Source organism: Schistocerca nitens, chromosome 3, assembly GCF_023898315.1.
Source record: "Schistocerca nitens isolate TAMUIC-IGC-003100 chromosome 3, iqSchNite1.1, whole genome shotgun sequence".
In the NCBI taxonomy this organism is placed as follows: Eukaryota; Metazoa; Arthropoda; class Insecta; order Orthoptera; family Acrididae; genus Schistocerca; species Schistocerca nitens.
In genome coordinates, this window is record NC_064616.1 from 436,240,507 (window position 1) to 436,259,312 (window position 18,806).

Genomic DNA, 18,806 nt, shown 5'->3' on the forward strand with positions numbered 1-18,806 from the left:
AACACTACCGCTTAGCTAAAAAAGAGTGAGCAGCTCTAGATGCCCATTACTCCCTTTTCATTCGTTGCGGAAGCATGCAGCCCTGTACATGTGTCTTCACGGTTTTACGGTACCTGTTGGTCCTGAGGCTTCGTGTTTTTACTGTTTTGTCCCTGTCACGCCTGAGGCCAAGTCAAAGACTGCTCTACAGCAGTGGATTCATCTGAGGAAGGGGAACCAATCTTTATACATTTCTCGAAAGTAACTCTGCACTATTGCACAGATATGGAAGTGGCGATCCGAGTTTTGGCTCTAGCGTAGGTACACTACGTGATCAAAAGTATTCGGACAACCACAAAAACATACGTTTTTCATTGAAGGTGCACTGTGCTGCCACCTACTGCCAGGTACTCCATATCAGCGACCTCAGTAGCCATTAGACATAGTGAGAGAGCAGAATGGGGCGCTCTGTGGAACTCACGGACTTCGAACATGGTTAGGTGATTGAATGTCACTTGCGTCATACGTCTCTACGCGAGATTTCCAAAAGTTGGAGAGGGTCGTAATGTGTAATACGGAGACATCGATACAGACTTTCACACAGGAATTCCAAACTGCAGCAGGATCCACTATAAGTACTATGACAGTTAGGCGGAAGATGAGCGCCTGCTCATACGTCACACATCACTCCGGTAAATGCCAAACGACGCCTCGCTTGGTATAAGGAGCGTAATCATAGGACGATTGAACAGAGGAAAAAAGTTGCGTTGAGTGACGAATCACGGTATACAATGTGGCGATCCAACGGCAGGGTGTGGGTATGGCGAATGCCCGGTGATCCTCATCTGACAGCCTGAGTAGTGCCAACAGTAAGATTCGAAGGCTGTGGTATTATGGTGTGGTCGTGTTTTTCACGGAGGGGGCTTGCACCAGTTATTTTTTTGCGTGACACAATCAGAAAAATGGCTCTGAGCACTATGGGACTCAACTTCTGAGGTCATTAGTCCCCTAGAACTTAGAACTAGTTAAACCTAACTAACCTACGGACATCACAAACATCCATGCCCGAGGCAGGATTCGAACCTGCGACCGTAGCGGTCTTGCGGTTCCAGACTGCAGCGCCTTTAACCGCACGGCCACTTCGGCCGGCTACACAATCAGAGCACAGGCCTACATTGAAGAGCAATTCGGGTATGCCGATAGCATCATTCAACATGATCGAGCACCTGTTCATTATGCACGGCCTATGGCGGATTGGTTACACGCCAATAACATCCCTGTAATGGACTGGCCTGTACAGAGTCCTGACCTGAATCCTATAGGACACCTTTGGGATGTTTTGGAACGCCAACGTCGTGCCAGGCCTCACCGACCGACATCGATACCTCTCCTCAGTGCAGCATTCCGTGAAGAATGGTCCCCATGGAACCTTCCAACACCTGACTAAACGTATGGCTGCGAGAGTGAACACTGTTATCAAGGCTAATGGTGGGCCAACACCATACTGAATTTCAGCATTACAGATGGAGGGCGCCACTGGTAAGTCATTTTCAGCCAGGAGTCCGGTTACTTTTGATCACATAGTCATAGTCAGAGATATAGAGGAAAATTTTGAAAACGGTCCGCTAACATTTTTGTGCATTGGTGTAACTTTCGAGCCTTTCGCTTGGGTTAATTTTGTGTTACTTTCTCATTATGTCGAAGAATGTAAGATCCAACGTTGTAAGACTTGAGTAAAGTTACACTGTGGTAAAATCCTTCGGAGTGGCGGCGGTTCAAAGCACCGTCCGGACGTTTATATTTGGATCACCGTGGTTTCAATAAATATATCAAAGCAAATGCCGTTGTAAGTCCTTTATAAAGAACACGGTCGGTATCCTATCCCATCCCTGCCCGATGGAAGCTTGCGCCCTGTCTCTAATGAGCGCGACGTAGACGTTATGCTAAACCAAATTTTCGTTCCTCCGTCTCCTCAACGAAAAATATTCCGTATACAGGGACGAACTATAACAAGGCCACATCCCCATACTTGAATTCCTAAGCTTTGGGGTGCACATAAAATTGTGTTTCGGCAAAGTGCGTCAGCAACACCCTGATTCCCCAATCGCTTGAACACAGACAGCATTCAGAGTGAAGGAGATCCATGTGTTAATGGTTCAGTAGAATAATAATGAGTAATCAGTCATACATACGCACTTCACCTTTTAAAAATTATTGGAACTGATGCCAGCAAATATCTCAGAACCTCGCCCCAGAAACAGGACGGAATTTTGAACAAACGATCCAGGTGAAAGTAAAAGTTAATGAACTTCGCAACATGGAACGTACAAAGTCTGATCCCAAAGAGAAATTAGGTTTCCGTTGGAACCTAAAATATTAAAACAAACGTTTTGTTCTAGCAAGTCATAAATGACCTCTACAGGAAATAATAAAACTGGTCAGTATATCCATTTTTATTTCAGAGTTAGTAGAATTGCAAGAGCAAAAAAGAAGGGTATCGGTCGTAAAACACTAGAAACTAAAGGGTAGCATAAAGAAATGGCAAGGAATAAACGTTCGAGTTCTGTTATTAGAACTGAAGAAGACGGACGCGAGACAGTAATGTTGGGTGTGTATGCATCAACTGATAACGCTGGCAACATAATCAAAGATGCTATGAATAAAGATTTCACCGACGTTGTAAGTGACATTAAATCCACGGAAAGAGAGACGCTAATGCCAGAATTAGAATGACAAAAAAAAGTCGTTGGAAGCTATTTGGTGAAACAGAGAATGAAGGTGGCACAAGATTGATTGACTTTTGTGGAGCGGACTAATTAAAAATACAGAATGGCTATTTTCCTGGGAAAGAAGTATACAAATATGCCTTGGTGCAACCTACATGGAATTTAACATCCTTAATGGACTATATGATAGAGCCACAAAATTCAGAATGAAAGACTCAAGACGTCAGAGTCCACAGAAGTACAGAATGTGTAACAGATCATTTTACAGTCAAAGCCAAATTGCAATTAAATTATACGGAAATAAATACCAGTGGTAAGAACGAAATGAACAGTAAAATAGATGAGGCACCTATACATAATTCTGAAAGTGTAGAACAAGATTCTGTGATATTCCTAGACATGATGAGACTGACCTAGAAATTAAATAATTGTAGAGATATCAATGAGTCCATTGCATCGGTATTGTACAATGAGGTGAAAGGGTGCATTCACAATGCAGCAGGAGAAGTCTAAGGAGTAAAGGATAGTCCTAAGAATATGAATCCGAAACCATGGAAAAATGGCTTTAAGGTAATGATAATAGAGAAGAAACAGCTATGCAAGAAGTGATTAAGTACACAGGGCAGCGTGGATAGGAAATGCTACGCAAGACACAACAGAGTTGTTAAAAAAATTTCAAATGCCAAATGGGATATGTGAGATAAAAAATTTGAGTACATCAATGGGTATATGGATAGTATCAAAGCGAGGGATGTCCAGAAAACAATAAAGCACCATAGAGCAATGAGAGTAGGAAAAGTGTGAACAGAAACGAGTACAAATAGCCAGTATATCAGCTGAAAGATGCAGCTATTATGACTGTGAAACCAGTGACGCAGAATGAACTAGGAAAGACTATCAAATAGATAAAAAATTCCACTCATCTGGGAGATATTCCTGTGGCGTCAGTCAAAAATCGACAAAGTACTCGAGGCGAAATGCTGCAATGTTTGTTTAATAAACTGATGAGGAATGGTGAAGTGCTACTACAGGATCTGAATATTTCTGTAATAAGTTCCAGTTACCAAAAAGGAAACAGACAGGATTGTTATACTAGTAATTATAGAGGCATCAATGTAACGAACTCGTGAGGAAAGTTATATGATCGCATTTTAAGAGACAGAGTCATCTTCCAGCGTAATCTAGACCATAGGCTATAATAAGGATCATACTGTCGATAAGCATTTTATTCCAAGAAATACCTGCTCATCATATCATATTGCGCTTACCAACATAATCTCCGACTTACTGATACTGGTAACTATCGATGTCAGTTGCTGTGTCAGTCAGTTACTGAAAGAAATATAGTATTAATTATACTGTTTATTGACGCTGTTCTCCGCTTACTCTTGGGACTTACCAGGAAGAACATTGAGTTTATCGTGTCTTCTAAGACATGAAACTAGCTAAAGGAAAAGCTCCAGTGGGAAGAATGTTCTACAAATCCATGTACTATTGCAGCAGTCGTCTATTTGATACAATTAGCCGGCCGATGTGGCCGAGCGGCTCTAGGCGCTACAGTCTGGAACCGCGCGACCGCTACGGTCGCAGGTTCGAATCCTGCCTCGGGCATGGATGTGTGTGATGTCCTTAGGTTAGTTAGGTGTAAGTAGTTCTAAGTTCTAGGGGACTGATGACCTCAGATGTTAAGTCCCATAGAGCTCAGAGCCATTTGAACCATTTTGATACAATTAAATGTGGAAAGTCAAATTATTTCAAACTTCATTGGCCTTTTATGCGTGATATTTTAGCGGTAACGGTATGAATGTTTCCGAAATGAGGGTTCATGCCATCAAGGCTAGAAAGTGGAGATGTCCTTTAATTGAGTTGCTGCCACCCGAATTTACATAATTTCCTCAGGAAATAAGAACGTAGAAAATGCAACTTCGGCTGGAAAGAATCAATATACGCACGTAATTTTAAATTATTGTCCCAGCGAGCACGATATCAAGAAATTGCGGAAAGCTCGTTCGGTACGAGCAATAAGCGCAAAAGCAGTTTCTCAACATTTGGTAGTGATGTCCATAGCTGTGACAGGCACCAGCAGTTTGGTGTGCTCGTCCCAACTGTAGGTTGACTGCCTTGGTGGACAGATACAGGTGATTTCTTCCGCTTAAACTCAGGTTGGTTCTACCTTCAGTGTATCGCGGTGACGGCTCATTTAGCTCATGTGCGCATTCCTTTCCGTTCAGTGTTTTTTATTATTAACACAGTGTCCAAAATGTGTTCCAATTGAGGTGATCTTTTGAAGCTGAAACAATGTGTCGTTTGTTCGACGATTGTACAGCAGTTAGGAAGCATACACTGACGGAAAGAAAATAGCAGCACCAAGATGCACTTGTGCGACAAAAAGAAAGTTGGTAAGTGTGTTTCTACATCTGAATGATGATGTCTGTTCAAATTTCGTGCCAGATGCATAAGAGTGGCGCTAGTAGCGCCAATGTCAGGCTCCAAATCAGGTTGCTTTAAACACACGCAGTGATGGTCATGGGTGATAGTTACCTTTGAGATTGGACGTGGTGAGTTGGTGTTAGTGAAAAATGCCTTTATGGTGACAAAGACGCCATTATCAACACCTCTGTGAGTTTGAACGAAGTCGTGTAATATGGGTATGAAAAGCAGAACATTCCGTCTGCGATATTGTCGAAAGATTTGGCGGGAATGTAGCCACTTCGCATACTGTTGGCAGCGGTGAACACGGCACTGTACAGTCGCAAAAAGACCGGGCTCCGGACGGCCACGTGGTACTACCGATTGGAAATACAATTCTGTTCGGCGTATGGCTGTGGAGAATCTTACTGCATCTCGAGCAGTGATTTCAGTAGCAGATGGCACCATAGTGAAACAACGAATTGTTTCAAATTGGTTAATTCAAAGAAAACTCCGAGACTGGTTCCCTGTAGCGTGCACTCTACCGACCCAAAACCACCGCTGTTTGCGGCCTCAGTCGTGTGAAACAAGTGTTCATTGGATGGTAGGGTGGAAATCTGTTGTGTTTTCTGTTGAACGTTTTTCTGCGTCGGTGTCAGTGATGGCCGTGTGTTGGTTAGAAGGAGGACAGCTGAGGGCCTGCATCTAACCTGTCTGCGTGCTACACACACTCGGCCTGTACCTGGAGTTACGGCCTGGCGTGTTATGTCGTATGACGGCACAAGCGCTCTCATTGTCATTCCGTGCACCATGACCGTAAAATTGTACGGTAAACTGGTTATTCGACCTGTTTTGCTGCCATTCATGAACAGTATTCTAGGGGATGTTTTTCAAGACGAAAACGCTACTCTACATACCACTGTTGTAGCCCAACATGTTCTACAGAGTGTCTACTGCTCGATCACCAGATCTGTTTCAATCGAGTACATATGGGACATCAACGGACGACAGCTCCAGCGTTATCCTCAAACAGCATTAATCGTTCCTGTACTGACCGACCATGTGCAACAGCCGTGGCCCTTTATCCCACAGCTGGCATCCGGCACCTGTACAATACAATGTAGCCAAGTTTGCATGCTTACATTCAACATTCTCCCGGGCACACCTGTTATTAATGTACCAGCATTCCACATTCGCAATGGGTTATCTCACGCTTACATTAAACTGTGATCTTGCAATGTTTAACACTAAAATATTTTACCTAGATAAATGTATTCTCGAAATTTAGTTACTCTGCATTACCTATTTTTTGATGTTGCGATTTTTTGCCTTCAATATAGTTGGCCCTCTTTCGAAAAAATGAGGGACCTCGTCCTTCCCCCGCGGTATCGTGTCAAAGAAACTTCCCAATATCTTTAAAACGCTCAATTCTCTACATTGGACCTTTTTTTCCTTCTGCGCTTTCATATTGTATAATGAAAGCTGGTCATTAAATAAATGCACGAAAGCTTTCAATTTTCCTACTAAAATTATTCTCTTCACGAGGGTACCAATTTAAAATAACATGTTTCATATTCTAATTAACCCACTCGGAAATTACGCGTACTAACTGTGCTATAAATACGAGAGAAACTGTCATGTTACATGGTTATTAGATATGCCGTTGGCATAAACTCAGAACCACAGTCACCTTTCTACCTATCTTACACCTTAGCCTACGCTAGGAACCAGTATGACACTATAAACTTTAGTCTCAGAGCGTCTACGCGATACTGTCGCAGTGGTAGCGTATCTCTGGCAAAACAAAAACGCCATTCCTGCTCTGCCTCTTCTCTTGACTTTGGCAGTTTATTATACTGCAAGGATTCTGAATTTATTGGAAAACTTTCCTCACTAGAAAATGCGTGTAATGTAGAAAAGGAAATTTTGCGAAGTATTGTACGCCTGGCTTCTTCGAAACGAATACCAGCGGATGTCAGACGACCTGTGGAATAATTATATTTTATAACAGTTGTAAAACACAGCATAGCTAATGAATCGCAATTTCTTTGGTAAAATGGCTTCAACGCGAACGATACTCGATATGTAACATCCTTATGGTACAGTAATTCATTTCCTCCTATATGTAACAGGTCTACTATCTGCAGTTTTAGTACCGACCAAAACAGCCGTCGCTGAGAGTACAACCAAAAGAATATTCACCGCAATGCTTTGTAAGGAACGTGAACGTAGCTATGTAAGTGTTGGCATCATTGATCTCGGTGTGGCATAACAAGCATCAGACGTGTTCTGGCGGGCTATAACGTGCACTTAATCGTGGCCCCTCTCCCTTGAGCCCGCATTACGACTGCCCAGTAAAATCTGACGGTACGCTGAGAAATAGCTTCTTATTCCATATTCAGCTGTATCGTACATCAAATGGGCGCACGGCCAATCGCTAACAATGTATGACGGTGTCAGCTGTTCGATTTAGAGAGCACAGAGAGGCGATCCTACAGACCGATACGGTGGCTACAGCGCCTCCTCGTGTCTCTGCCTTCCCTTCGTTCCAAATAGGTACAATTAGGTCGCAACTAAGAAACGCTTCGGAAATGCTGCTAGTATTAGTTAGAAGTGGATTCGAACCTTTTTGTAGTGTTCTTTGTGTTCTGGCTGTTCTATACTTGGATTATTAGGTACAAATGTTCAAACGTTGACTGATGAATCAATAACCCAGATATCCTTTAAGAGTCGGACCATCATTTTTTGCTATTAATTAACAGAATATGTATCGCTCTGTGTCTGTGCACTTCGGATACAAACAAAAAAAAAATTATAACACTGTGAAAGTTGCCTGAATGTTCTCTGTTAACTCTTTTAGCTGAAGGTCGCTAAAATGAACTACATTATTAGTTGTAAGCCATCACTCTTTCCTTTTACTTTCCTCCCCCACGTCAGCTTTGTTGCCAGTTGCTTTAGTGATTACGATGTAGTAACTAAATCGCGGTCCAATAAACAATAATCTAATGTCGCATAACGGAATAATGACTTATCAGCAAACAGGTGTTAGAAAGTGACTCGGAGGAGAGCATATATCATTCTGATACGTAGCATATAATTAAAGACCGGCGTCATTTAACACTCAAAGTATTCTCCTCACCTTTCTAATTACTCACTCTCCTGTGTGTTGATAGTATCGGGAATGCTCGAGATCTCTTTGCATAAATGGTGGTATACTTTCATAATTTACAGTGAGCTTCTTTTATTTCTCGAGACAAAGGTAACTAGTTCAACGCGCATTTTTACAATCGCAATCTAAATCTTACAATGATGAGTCCTCCCCTAACATGCAACAATTTTAGACTGAAACATGCACTCCTTTGGAGAAGAACTGATGTGTTCCTTGGTGATAAAGTAAAAAAAAAAAAATTACTCTCTCCCAATACTCACAGATGAAAATCAAAGATGTACCTTTCTATTAATTTCATTTCGTTACTGTTAAACGCTGGTTACCGAGTACGGAAGCAGCATTGCCTAACGCGGAAACACTTTTTATACCCTAAAATCACTATGAAACATAATAGCAACACATAACATGCCCTTATCATTGCTGAGCTAAAGCAATCACCACTGAAAACTATAAATCACAAAGCTAACGAATTCTGACACGAGAAGGAAATTCTCTGACGACCAAATCCACTAACTTGATCAGTCCGCCAAGTGATCTGAAAAAACCTCTGCCAGCGAAACGACTCCACTGCCTTCAGAGTAGGACAGGAGATGAGCTGAGTTCAAAAATGACCATTCGGAATCTCTCGCCTCCGTTTTAACATTCCCATCATACACATCCATGCCCGAGGCAGGATTCGAACCTACGACCGTAGCGGTCGCACGGTTCCAGACTGAAGCGCCTAGAGCCGCTCGGCCACTTCGACCGGCGAAGCACAGGTGACAGATTCAGTGAAGTAATATGAAACGTACCGACGAGGATGTTTCAACTGCAAGCAAGTGACTGAATATCATATCAAAGTACTTTCCCGCCACATAACGTACTTTCCCGGTAGTTTATTATCGCTTATATTAGATACAAGCGGAGGACGCAGCGTTGCCGACGTACCCGTTTATTCCAGTCATCTATTAGTCCTTCTCCTCCTTCCGCTCTGTCTTTCAGTCTCCTCCAGTCCCCTCTCGCGTCCACCTCCTCCATTCCTTACTCTCTGTCCATCTCCTAATGTCCCCTCTCTGTCCATATGCTCATGCACCCTCTGTCCATCTGATCCTCTCCCGTCTCTTAGTCTGTCTATCCTCACTCTGTCCATCTACTTCTTCCCCCTGGGTCGATCTTCTCCTCCCCCTTCTAAGTACATCATTTCCTCCACTTCTGTCCCGTCCTCACAATCTCTAAATCCATATCCTGCTCCCACCTCTTTTTTGCTGAGCGCTTCTTCCCACTCACTCTGTCCATTTCCACCTCTTCTGCTCATTTCCTCCTCCATCTCTCTCTGTCCATCTCAATCATCCCATCTCTCTGTCCACTTTCTTCTCTTTCCTTTCTCTGCCTATTACCTTCTCTTCCTTTCTCTCTCCATTTCTCCTTCTTCCTTTTCCATCCATTCTCCCCCCCCCCTACATCACTCTCTCATCTCCTCCTCATCCTCCCCTCTATCTGTTATCTCTGTCCTTCTCCTTCTTTCCCCTTTCTGTCTGTCGATCTCCTCCTACCCCCTTCTCTCCCACGTTAGCATCCCAACGCAGATAGGAGGTTAGTGAGTCTTACACCTACAGTATTTGTTTCCAGATAGTAAGACTTGTACCAAGATTGCTTTAAATCGATCCAAGGATTTATGTGGAACTTTACCCCCAAGGCTCTGCCTGCATACAGACATGTGACATACGTTTCACATATGTTTAACATATTTCACACAAATTTGTACACGTATTTCACCTGTATCTCTAGCGAATTTCATCCATCTGTTTTGTTTCCTGATATCTCAATATTTATGACGTCATATCTCCTGAACTATGTGTCGTGTAATGTTACATTTTTGCGGGTACATTCAGAGGTATATGCGAACATTGTCTGCAAAATGTGTTGCAAAGGTTGTTAGCTGCAAATAAATAATAAACTGAAAGTTGATGCTGTAAGCGATAAATTTTCTTCCTATCATCATTACTTTGGCGTCTCGTAAAGGTTTTAAATCATTTATAAAGCTGGTTGCAAGTCACTAAGTGCTCTCGTTCTTAAATCCAACGCCCCCCCTCCCACGTTGACAGGTAGGTGGTTCTTACCCACAGAGTAGTCCTTCTCAGGCAGTAAGTGATATGCGTACCAAGTTTGGTTGATATCGATCCAGTGGTTCAGGAAGAAATGTGGAACATGCATACACCAGCGGAAAAATGGTTATATTGGAGCACAAACAAGGCGAATATGATACTGTTTATTAAAAGTCTCTTACTGAAAAGCAGGGTACAAGCTGTCTAATTCTACCTTCATCAGCACATTTAAAACTTTCGCTAAAGACATTGACATGTGAACATATTCCCGCTTTTCTTAACGTGCATTTCACCTTTCAGTCCCAAAATCTACCGTAACTATAACTCGCTCACACCCATTACTCCATCACTGCAACTCACTCATACCCATTCCCTCTCACTCCCCATTCTCACTCACTTATTCAGCTCCATTCATTGTCATTATCTCTTCGAGTCTCTCTAATTGTCACGGTCCCCTGTTTTACAGTCACAGTCTCCTTCGATCTGTCTTACTAATAATGTCTCCTCTCACTGTCACTGTCTTTCACTTGCTCTCTCTTTGTGCTAATATTTCACTCATTCCGTCTCACTGTAGTTGTCTCTTTTCACTGTCACTAACTCTCTCTTCCTCTTTGTCGATGTCATAGACTCTGTCTCTCATTATCACTGGCTCTCAGCAACTTCTACTTTCTCCTTCTCTGTTTTCCTGTCCCACTGTCATGGTCAACTTTGCTCCACTGCCACTGTGTCCCTCTCATTCTTTCATGCTGTCATTGTATCTTTCGCTTTTTCTATCCTACAACCACTGTCTACTATCTTTCAGTATTTATTACTTTCCCGGGTCTTTGCCACTGCCACTGGCTCCTTCTCTCTTGCCATAACAAAGCGCAAATATATTCATATGTCAAAATTTTTCAAAATTTTTTAAAGGTGTTGAGGAAGGTAGAATAAGTCAGCTGATATCCCATTTGTCAGAGTCCTTCAATAAACGGGAGCATATTCGCAGTTTTTATTCTCCAGTAGGAGAATTTTTCCCCTGAATCTCTTCTTTTTCCTGCAACAGCATAGCATATTACTCATATAAAAAGAACATAATGTGTCAGTAAAATTCTGATAGTTTACATCTGTGAAACTGCAATAATGCAAATCTTTTAATTTTATACTTCAGACCGGACTTTACGTTCACAAAAATTTTGCATGTGTTTCAGTACCACAACAACATGGCGTATCAAGAACCCTTCTGATAGTAGCACTTTACAGCATATTTCTCTGTGCTACGTCACTTTATAAACTACGTTTTCACCTCATACTAGATTTTACCTATATGTTTTACGTCTACAACTGAGGTAACTTTGAAGCTCTGTACCTCGGAAACGGACAGAGATAGCAAGAAAATTTTCAAGGTTGTCCGAGATCGAATCTTACAAATATATCGTGAAAGTTTCTGCCATTTCACTGTGTATAGCCACTTGGAATCCTCGGCTCGGTTTTGGCTCCTCAGAAACCACCCATTAATTAAATGGATCGTCCGCAAGGCCCTTATAGCGCACTGTAGAACACCCCTAAGGCAAAAAAACTAACCGATATTCAAACTTTTACGCTGTACTGTAGCACAGTTACAGTAATACGATCCTTATGTTAGGTATACAACTGTTCGATATCCCAAGGGCTAGCAAAAACAACTTTCTACCACCAACAGAACACGCTAGATAAGCCCCAATGAAATACAATCCGAAGGGCTAGCTAGAACACTTGCGCCTACCTTTCTACCATCAATGGAACTGGCGTAATGAGCCCTGGAAAAACACGATCTCGAGGAATAGCCAAAACACATCCCCCCACCTTTCTACCATCAGTAGAACCATTTGCCTAAGCTGAAGGACGTGTGTCTTATTCAAACTTTTACCTTGTACCGCACCACAGTTACAGTAATACGATCTTTCTAGCGGGTATACAAATATTCACTGTCCCAAGGGCTAGCCAACAGAACTGCCCAGCTTTCTACCATCAATAGAACCCGCGAGATGAGCTCCGGAAGAACACTATCTCAAGGGCTAGCTAAGACACTTGCCCCAACCTGTCTACCATCAATAGAACCGTGGCATGAGCCCCGAAAAAAATGTACTTTTAGGCGTGGGACTGTGAAATATTTACGTAGTGCAATCTGTCGCATACGTACCGGTACACCTACATTTATAGTGTGTATGAATTTCAGATGCTGAGCTCCCTTGCTGTAAACTTTCTTAAGAAGCCCAACGCCAAAATTAGGTCACCCTCTATGGAATTCATCTCGTACCTTTTAACGTCACTTGACCGATTAGTGATTTACGTAAATAGCATTAAGAAAACAAATGAACTGTCGCTTTTTCAGCTTTGGAAGGGGCACACCATCACCGACACTGCACTTTTCATGTGTCATTACGCCAAGTGGCAAATGTTAATATATAATCTTCAAGCCGATTATCATTCAGTAAGATCTTACTGCTGCTGGTCATCACTAGAAGACCTGGACAATTATACCGATTCACTTAATTAGTTTTTATTTCGAGGTACTGAAATAGTAATTACTGAGATTCATATACCCGTCCAGTTGTCTGTATTTCCTTGTTCCGCAGTTTTCTGAATCATATCAGTTGAATACTGTGATGATTCCTCCAGAAAGATCCCACTCGAGATATTTCTCGGTGTGTACTGGCCTCTTTATCGACAGGGCGTCAAATATTAAACATTATATCTTTTGGTAATCGCTCTGTGAACTATGAACAGGAGTAGCACCTTTGGAGACAAACATGGGAAAATGGAATCTCAAGAACTGTGGTGGTGTACTATATCAATGTGGTTACTTTCAAGGCTTGAGCAACAGCTTGGAACGTCTCTTATTCCCATTTAAGTGTAGCCTTTAAGACTTATGAAGACTTGTGAGAAGAAGGTAGTTCAACTATTGGAGTGGCTAAACATAGACAAGAGCACCTCCACAGCTCTAACAGTTTCCTACAGAAAAAGAAAAATGAACGAAACACATTGAGCCTACATTATTGGTGGCATCATTTTCGTGAAATTCAGTCACTTCTTTGCTCTTATTATCCTGGCAAAGACGATGATAAGTACGGAGATAGCGGCATGTGAAGATTTTTCCGTTACTGTTTCACCATATTAAGTAAAATAGGATCACCAGACCAAAATTACTTCGTAGTGTGTTGAGTGTAACATTAGTTTTGTTGGAACAAGGAGGACTGGTAGGCTACAGTTAGAGGAGAAAGCAGGGAGAACTTAGGCTGTTCACGGGTATATTCAACAGCATGTGTAAAACTAGACTCAAGGAAGATATAATGGCTTACCACAAGGGTTTATTAAATCTGAATGAATCGAACGACGTATGTGATGAAGTTGACACGATATTAATCTTTCAAAAGTTCATACGTAAACAGTGTACAAGAACAGTGTCTTATTGGGGTTCGTGTTAAGGACGCTAATATTGTTAAAATGTTCGGATACGAAGGTAATGAGTGCAGGCTGTTTGAAGTCTGACGTATGCGGAATTGCAGCCATTTGCAATCTACTACTTGTTAATGACCGAATGGTCAAATTGCAGTAGTGAAAATAAATACAGTAGGTTTTACAGTTAATTGCGAGTGTGGTGTCTTTCTTTTACAAGGAACCATCGAAGTAATCGACTACACGCTACAGAAAATTCACAGAAACCTAACTCATGGTGGTGGACTAGTACGTGAATGTCTGTATTCTCGCATATTTGTCCAGTTTCTCAACCACATTGTCGACTCGAAATTCTGCGTCTAATTTTTCACCATTACATTTATTTATGTTCGCAGGGGACCATCATTTGCAGTACTGAAGGTTGGCCCTCGAACTTAAACTAAAAATCCCTTATTTAGACAATTTCACGCCTAACCCTTCTACTTTTAGAGAATTTTTCATGCTAAAATGTTTAAAATGGTAACTTTTTGGTTACCGAATGTACAGCCACGTGATAATGATTTGTCACGTGAATATGCATTTAATCGAGTGAAGGAATGTCATTTGCTTATAAGACTATAAACAATGATACGGTAGTTTTGACCTCGGATAGGGAGACATAACATTTGCTTAAAGTCGTTTTTACCTTATATCATCAAGTGTTGACCTACGATATTATAGGGCCCATGAAGAAAAGACACAGAAAGTGTACCAATATTACGGGTACGGACTGGGTCGTTATATGTGTGAATCAGCAGGTGCTTTAAAAATGTATCACCAACATTTCCATAATCGACTACAACAGCGGAGCTCTAGTCAGAAAAGGCGTTTCATTAACAAAACAATAATTTCCATACTAATCACGACCGCAGATTGGTTTTTATCTCTTCCCAGAGCGCAAACGAAGCCCTCGAGGTTTTTAAAATATTTGAAAACGAGAGCAAAATTAAATTTCTGTTTTAATTGCGAACACTGTTAGGCGCACACTTCCACGAGATAAGGTTAACACCCTGACAAACGCAAATAAAAAATTGGAAGATAATTAAAAAATTTTGTTGCGAAGAGCGTGAAGTTCAGTTTTATGAAATTCACCCGAGCTTAATCGATATATCTTTAAAACACTTAGTAAATTCTTTAGTAAATTTTAGACAAGCATAACACAGTCACAGCTCCTTTCGAGAATTCCGCAATTAATTGTATGGAATAGAGCGTCACTGTTTGTGACAGTCCTTCTGTAACATTAAGATATATTTTAATTTTATATAATGGTGCAGTTGACTCTGTAGGTGTCTACATCTATCGAAAACGGTAAACATCACTTTTCTGACGATAAAGAAAACGCGTAATGTGTGCCATTCTTCAAGATTTCGCTGTAAACTTTATATCACTACGAGAATATATGTAATACGCACACATAACCACTCGCGTTTCAGGCAGCATCAGTAATGTAACTGCTGTAGACGCTTATTCTAAACCTACGTTGCTTTGCACAACTCTTTTTTAGTATCAGTAAAAGGCGCTTCATTGTCCGTACTTTTTCAAAGTTGATAAAGACACATATTGTTGCACGTGACTTCACGTAAAATGATCGTTGTTCGCCATACCTTTAACAGGTGGAAACTGACACCTTTAAGAAACTCCTGGAACGTCGTTTTACCTTGTTACAGAAACTTCGGGAAAACTTTTCTCATTTTGCACTGATAGTTTAAAATTTCTCTTACAGTCTCCATGAAGCAAGAAACATGAGATAATTTATGAGTTTCAGCCCAGCCAGAAGGCAACATTTTGTTTACTTTTCAATCTGCCTGAAGCAATATTAAGCGAGTCGTTTAAGTAAAACATTGTAAACTAAATTAATTAGGGAAGAAGGAAATTAATTTCTGTTTCTTCTTCAACACATCATTTAAGTAAGCGGGAACATAAACTTCAAAATTCTTAAAATGAGCATGATTTTTAATAATAACCACAGTGAATAATTTTAGTTCCTCATCTGTTCGTGTTCCACGTATCATATGAGGTATTTAGTGTCGTATGAATTCTTTGTTTTCATACAACACTAATGTACATAAGTATACGTATTTTTGAACATAATTCTCTTTCAGCGTTGCAAGAAATTCACCGCTTTAGTAAAACGTTCATTACCTGTTATAACGATCGTTTTATAGCAAAAGACTTGCTAATTGATTATCCTAGCGAAAATAAGTAGGCGAAGTAATAAGGACATGAAGAAACCCTTCCTTGGCTAAGTAAAACTTACGAATTCCTTATTCATTTACATTATAAGTAATTTCTTTGGAGCCGATTCGATGCGTTGATATTTCGCAACTTTTCCACGACTGTCATAGTCGCAGTGAAACATATAAACAATTACAAATTCTGGAGTACATTGTCAAAAGAGTATATCACTCATGAACATTACAATGAGTCATGGGAAGGACTGTAAATATTAATTAAATGATGATGAAGAAACACTAAGAACTCACATTGTGAAGTATGATATTTGTATGTACTACCTTTCCTTTGTTGACCAGTGATCTGTTGTATTAGGTAACAATAACAATAAAGAAGGAAGATATAAGTTAATTATAAAAATTGTTTGTTTGTGGTAATGCAACATTACGTATTTTTCATTTTTCAAATTATGTTAGTGATGTATCCTTTTTGATTTTGTTTGTTTTACTGAGGAAGGATATAACTCATTTACGTCACATTGTCTGGTCGTTACCACAACAGTGTACATTAGAAGTTGCGTTGTACTGCATTCTGTTCTGTCTTTGTTTGGTTCTGTGTTAATGTAATTACATCACTTCCGTATTTTGTTAGCGCATGGGCCCTTAAAGAGTAATGTTTTCTTCCTACACACGAAAATACACGGCAAAGAAACGTCGCATTTGCAGCAACAGATAATCGAATAAACTGTTTATCTTCCCTTTTTGTGGTTAAAATTTGTTCCATTGCCAGACTTAGTTTCATTTACCACCAACCTGTCTATGCACATTCTGCCAATGGGACAGGATACGTTCTGCAATAAAATGAAACTGCAATATTCATTATTCCTTAAACAAGTTTACTTCTGTGGCAAGTATATGTCTCTTTGATAACATGGATTTATCGAATTTGAAATTGTTTCTGATTCTGTATGTTTGGGTCTGATCTGTTTTACCATTTTATCAGTTTTGATTGTATTTACATAATATGTTATTTTTCTGTCGATGAATTGTGATTCTCTGTTTACGGAAACGTGCTGTAGTCTCTACGGCACATATCGTTTGCTTTTTCCTTCCGATGTTATGTCATATTCAAAATTTTCTTCGTATTTTGTGACTAAATTATCTTTTCTATATGTTAATTGTGACTATTCGAAAAGGGCTTTAATTCCTTCTGATAGTTCTTTGTGTCAAGTAGCGCTCTGTTAAATCTGTGCTGCCTAACATGAGCGCTGTTTGATTGAACGAGTGCGGGTGTTTTGACGTGTGACTCACTTATCCACACAATTTGTTGTTTTATGGGATACAGCAGATGTGTGCAGACTGACCGTATGTATAATGTGCCGGTGGTCCACTACGCATAGAGAAATCTGGAGCCAAGGAGAACAGGAAACTAGTGGTTATGCAAATTAAATAGCAAAATCCTGCTAACGTAATTCGTGGCATATTCTGGCATAAGACATAATTAAATAGGACTAGGACAGTGATATAGAAGAAATGACGACTATTCTGTAAAACCTCGTAGATATCGACATAATTCATTCATTATGAATATAGTGAGGCTGGGGGAAAACTACAGCAGTCTGCTTAAGAAATAATTCCGGAATTCCCCTTAAATGGTTTAGGAACACCAAAGATACTTTAGTTTATTAATCACGAGGGCACTTCGTTCACTCAGAAGATGGTAATATCACAAAAAATTATCTGTAAATTCTACACTAAGAATTGGAAGGGAATTGAAACATTCCCAAAAGTTCGCCGTTTTTCAAAGAAAAATTCAAGCAGATCATCAAACGATACTATTCTAATTAAACATAAATTAATGTAAGGGTTCCTTTATTGCTGCGTGTATTGCTAGTTAGTTATAAAAGGCAAGTAATTTTATCTGTTGTAGAAGGGGATGATAACAGAAAAAGGTTAATCCGCTATTGCCAATCTGTTTTTGAAAGTACTTTCTCTGTAATGCTAGAGAGATGAACGTATTTAAACTGAATGAAGATATTAGTGCAGCAATGCTATCCTTTTACCCTCATGGTTGTGACAACGCCTCTTGGAATTTCAGATGTACGCAGCGGGACTGGTGTTACCAGACCTGATGAGTCACATATGTTTCTCACGTTTTTCGAATGTACCTCAAGCTATTCTGAGAAATAAGGTCATGGGTTGGGGTTAGAGTGGTTTGGTGAAGATATAGGGTGGTTGTGGGATGACGCATGTGGAAAAAATGATGCACATGACATGATGGTAGGTTCTTTTATAGATCTACGGTGAGAGACGAATAAGGGCCTAATTTCGTCCCATGTGAACATCTTCCAAGCGAGAGCACTTACTGTACGTGCCTATAAAGAGCTCCGTCGGCAAGTGAGTTGCATCTCACCATATGTTTTTCGACGGACGTAAATCTTTCTATCAACGTGTACACCAAGTCATTAGTAACGGCGATCTCTTCCCATGGCAGTCAATGGGTCCTGACCAATGCGAACAGCAACACTACAAAACGATAAACAGCAGTGGCTGCAGAATTCCGTATCGTGCAGGTAAAGGTTTCTTTCCTTACTCAAGTCATTACACAATCTTCGCACAGAGAAATGAGATTCAAACGCGATTTCGCGATGAGAAACTCTATGTGCAATGTTTCCAAGGAAGCGACAGTAGATGACGTTAATTCTTCCAACTTTTTTCTCCTGTGCTGTAATGACAGTCATTTTTATATTCAAGCATTTATTACACTTCATACTGGTTTTAGTTGTTACACACCGTCTTCGAGTTATTGTTGTAT